This window comes from Xenopus laevis, chromosome 6L (genome assembly GCF_017654675.1).
Source record: "Xenopus laevis strain J_2021 chromosome 6L, Xenopus_laevis_v10.1, whole genome shotgun sequence".
Taxonomy (NCBI): domain Eukaryota; kingdom Metazoa; phylum Chordata; class Amphibia; order Anura; family Pipidae; genus Xenopus; species Xenopus laevis.
Genome location: NC_054381.1, coordinates 49,652,323 through 49,657,923, shown reverse-complemented (window position 1 = coordinate 49,657,923; position 5,601 = coordinate 49,652,323).

The following is a 5,601-nucleotide window of genomic DNA, read 5'->3' as shown; positions in this document are numbered from 1 at the left end:
TATAGCCTTAAGAATTTACAGGCAACCATTTAAGTACTTAGGGGAAGACTGATGAAAGATCAAACTGGGAAAAAAACAGAATAATTCAAAGCAGTTTGACCTATTTTCAGATTTATCGAAACTTTCCTAACTGTCAAGTACATATTTTTAAATTTACATATTTATCAAAGCTGATGTATCAACTTATCCTGTTGTCTGTGGAGTATTAGTGCTCATGGCAGCTCAACTGCAGTACCTGGCGTACCTACTGAAATCAGACATTTATTTTACTGAATCATTCCATTACAGAAAAGAAATGGTTAAATCAAAATATTGTGTTTTTGTACTGCAGTATGAAAATATTTGATACTTAATATCATTAACTACTTAATTTACTTCCTTAGGGGGATTCAATTACAGCTGCTGGGTACTCAACCAGCACTAAGGTCATTATAACTAAAACACAATTGTCCATATTCAATTCTGGACCATTATCTTGTAGTTTATTTCATGAAAATTCGGTAGAAGTCTATGGGGAAATTTTAAATTGAAATATGCGTCGCAGGGCCATGATCAGTTTAATGAGTAAATTCTATCTCAAGGTTTTTCGCATGAAAATTCCATTGACATCTATCGGGAAATCTGGAATTCATTTAGGTATGTTTTCATCAATTTGAATCTGGACCTATGGGCAACTTTTTTCCAAATTCAATTCCAGTGTTTCCCATAGACTTCAATAGAATTTTCATGGGAAAACAACGAGATACGTTTTTCTCATTGAATTGCCTCTGGCTCTATGGAAAAATCTGAAACTGAATTAGGAAATAAAGTACATTTTCCTGTACTTTTGTTACTACAGGTATGGCATCAGTTATCAAAAATGCTTGAGACTTGGGGTATTCTGAATAAAGGATCTTTCCTTAATTTGGTTCTCCAAACCTTAAGTCTACTAGAAAAGCATGTCAACATTAAATAAATCCAATATTCTGGGTTTGCTTCCAATAATGATTAATAATATCTTAGTTGGGATCAAGTACAAGGTACTGTTTTATTATTACAGTGAAAAAGGAAATCATTTTTTAAAATTTGGATTAATGCGGTCTATGGGAGATGGTCTTTTTGTAATTCGGAGCTTTCTGGATAATCGGTTTCCGGATAACAGATCCCATACCTGTATTTGAGTTCACTGACCTTAAGAAAATAGAAGTTCATAAATACAGTATATGAATTTATTCAGCACGATGTCCTAAACTGATCATAGTAAACAAGAAGTTTCTATTGGGAAACCTTCAATGCATGGAAAAAGTTAGCATGGTAAGTAAATTATGCATTTCAACGTGGGTTGTTTACCAGCAAATTGTGGGCCAGATTACATGCAAGGAAATCATTTCCTAAATCAGGTTTATATGTAGTTTAATGTACCCTTCACATAATAAATGGTGAGATAATTATGAGTCAGTTTCAGTTGGAAAAAAAAGGCATCTCATGATTTGTCTTGTGAAAACTTAATAGAAGTCTCGGGAGAAAAAGAATATGGCCCCTAAATGCTGTCTTTTTTTTAAAAAAATGAACAACTTTTCATTAATTAACTACTATTGCTGAATAAATCATTGCGCTAGTTGTTAATAAATGAACTATAATATATATATATATATATATATATATATATATATATATATATATATAAAACATAAGTTTATGATGTGCTTCTCGTTGGCAGGAGTTTTATATTTTATTTTGGCAACTTGCCAATTAATCTTCAGTTGATAAATACCAAAGTAGTTTTAAGTGTCGCTTCAGCAACTTCAATTTAGAAGAAAAAAATCCCAGCATCAATGCCAATTGATTCTTAATGCAAACAAATTGCTTCAGTTATATTAGTATATATTTTGATAGAGAATAAAATTCTGTGTATGAAGATTCCACCAGGAGAACCTCCGACTTGGATGAAATCTGTTCTTAAGCCAGTCTTGGTCACTAATATCCTGGCCTTAAGGGCAGAGCCACTGTAAAGTCAAATACAGTTAAATAATAAATGTAAATGTAGCTGCAACATGGTCAGTTAAACAAAAGCACAATTTTTGTTTTAGGGGTGGGGTTGGGGTGGTAATATTTAGGCATATACTTATACCGTATGTAGCACACCCGTAGGTGTAGCTTTTGCTGTGTATTAAGGCTGTGTGTGACCAGGCTAAGACTGCTTGTAGTGTGCCCTGGACCCCCAGTGTACCCGTGCAAATCCCTGCAAAACTCCCGGTACCTGGTGTAGATCAATGCAGCAGGATATTCAGCCAGACAGTTTCTTTGCAGTAAACTATAACTTGTTTATTAACAGAAAACAGTGGCAAGGTTGTAGTTCACAAGCACTTCAATGTTCACAGTAATCATAGAGTAGCTTCAAACAGTAGTATTCCCTCCAGGGGGGCAAGGTGCAGCAGACGGGCTAATATTCAATATGTATCAAAGTTACAGCAACAATAGACTTGGGGAATAGTTACCACTCTCACTGGGCACTATCCCTCTGGTGAAGCACTAAGGCATGGGTTTCTCAGCCTGAGGTCTTGTATCTTGGCACCCGACTTGATTCTCACCTCACCCACTGTATTCAGCCTGGGGTCTTGGGTCTTGGTATCCTATCTGGTCCTCAACTCACCCACTGTTGTCCCTGCACTAATGGTTCAAATACCACGGGGTCCTAACCCCCACTATTTCTCCTCGTTGGAGCCACATCTGCTCACTAGCTACCCTGTGCTGACTTTCACTCCTAGAGCGACTATTATAGTATTACTATCACTATCTTACACTTAACTAACTTTCCCGGCAGACCTGGACCTGTAGTACCTCACACTGAGGCAAAGTCCCAGGACAGACCCAGACCGCATGGTGCTAAACCCTTTTATATTGACAAACAGTGCCATCTAGTGGACAAACTCCATGAACTAATGTGGACCCAGCAAGGGACATAGCTGCCTGAGTTAACTAAAGGGCCCTTAGGTGTCCTTTTACCAAGGGGAAATGCCTGAGATAAATACACCCAAATCTCAGGGTCTCTACACGTATATCTGAATCAATTAGTTTTAAGTTATATTTTATTCAGAGTGCACTAAACCCTCCCAGATATGATTTGATTAAGTCTTGTGCACTGCATTGATTTTATGTGAACTATATTTAGTACCATAATTCATAAAATGTCCCATTTACCATTGCCTAAACTTATATGTAGTAATGATTAATAGTATTATTTCACCATTCAGCACTACTAGTGATGAGCAACTTTTTTTGCCTGGTACAACTACATGCTATTATTTTGCCATGCTGTTGTTTCACTGGAAAAATGTGTTTTTTTCTGCTGTCATTATTATGAACCCCTTGTCTTCTACATCAACCAATCAGGTTGGAGCCCTCCCCAGGCAGCCCCCTATCTAAGGAGCTATGTGGGCATCATGTTTGGAAGAAATTGGCAACATGGGAGGATTTTGTCTACAAAGAACAGTAGTAGCATACCGGAAAAGAGCTTATGTAACAAAGCAGGACAATGTACTGTATATGATATTGCTGGCTAAAAAGGTCTTAACTGCAATTTAATTTCACCTTCCCATTGACTCCAATTCATTTTTGCAAACTTCTGCCATTTCACAAATTCTTCCATGGTTTGCAAATTTTTCAGCGAAGCCAAATGAGCTTGTTTCGCTTATCACTAGTTATAACAATATGTAGCTTTTCTCTTACTTACTGATACATTAGTTATATATAAGCATCACCAAGGGGCTTCAGTTCAAAATGTAATCACTTCCCAGGTTCAGACTTGATGTTAAGATGCACACTGTGTACCACTGAGAGAATCATTTATAATACAGATTCACCCGATGTGTTTTCCTGCAGATGATTTATTGCACAGAATCACACTCTGTACTGATCATCAAAATAGTATAAGAATGACATCATCTGTTTTTGTCATCAATAATTCTTTTTTTTTTTTTTTAAATATATTTGCTGCTTGAATTTTAACTGGATTTTAAATGTGCACAGTAGTTAATAATAAAGTATTGCTAATGAGAGCACAGCCAGTGCTGCGGTGTCAGTTAAGGTCCATCCTCTCTGCAAATGATTAAGACCTGGAAGCTCTAGGCATAGAGAGAAAAGAACCAGATCAACTAGTATTATGTAACTTAATTGTTTATGTGATAAGGTATTGGATTGGCAACAATTAATTCATATTTTACTAGTATTAATGAAATGTACAGGTATGGGATCTGATCTGCAGAATTTCCATTTGAATCAAAAATATTTCGTCAACTAAAAAATAATTTAAGCATTAAATAAGCCCAATAGGATTGTTTTGCCTCCAATAAAGATTAATTATATCTTAGCTGGGATAAAGTACAGGGTTGTGTTTAATTATTACCGGGAAAAGGGAATTATGTTTTAAAATTTAGAATTATTTGATTAATATGTGAGATGTCCTGTAATTAGGAGCTTTCTGGATAATGGGTTTCCGCGTAACGGATCCCATATCTGTACTAGTCTGTTAAATGTGTTCTTTCACTTTAATGTATTAGAAGAAGCTATAAAAATGTTTGTTCCATGTGCAGAATTCAGAGTAGAAATGAGCAACTGGATAAATCAGTTTTATTAGCTGTTCTGTACACACTGCCGAACTTACGCGTACACATTGTACTTGCAGTCTGAGTTGTACATCAATTATTCTGGAACAAAATGCTTCTTACACTGCTACCAGCATGACTCACTCCTACATATGTAACTTCTGCACTAACATCTGTTATATGTGTCATTCCTTCACTCCTTTCTACATCACTTATATTATTCAGGATGACAACTTTGCATGTTTCTAGTATTCTAGTATTGAGATCAAGTGAATAGCTGACTTTTCTGCATGCGTCAGGTGAAAACTGTTTAATAATGGCAATGCTGTTTTAGTATGGCATATCTGCAAGACTGGTCTCAAAACCTGTCTGTGCTTATACAAAATGCTTCTATTTTACCATCCACAAAAAGGTTGCTGTATGTTGATATAGGCTAAGGCTGCTGATTAAAATAAGGATCTAAATCCTCCATAATACTTGTCCACAGCTCCCCCTTTTCTACAAACCTTGAACAAAAACATAATAACAGGTGTAAGACAGTTTCCAGTTTAGAATTCTGTTAAAGGTATGGGACCTGTTATCAAAAAAAGCTTGAGACCTGGGGTTTTCTGGATAATGAATCTGTAATTTGGATCTTCATACCTGAAGGGGCACATTTACTATTGGTCAAATATCGAGGGTTAATTAACCCTCAATATTCGACCCTCGAAGTAAAATCCTCGATTTACCACAAATGCTTCGATCGAACGATCAAAGGAAAAATCGTTTGATCGAACGATTAAATCCTTTGAATCGAACGATCCGAAGGATTTTAATCCATCGATCGAAGGATTTTCCTTCGATCAAAAAAAGCTTAGAAAGCCTATGGGAAAGGTCCCCATAGGCTAACATTGGTGCCCGGTAGGTTTTAGGTGGCGAAGTAGGTAGTCAAAGTTTTTTTTTAAAGAGACAGTACTTCGACTATCGAATAGTCAAACGATTTTTAGTTCGAATCGTTCGATTCAAAGTCGAAGTCGTA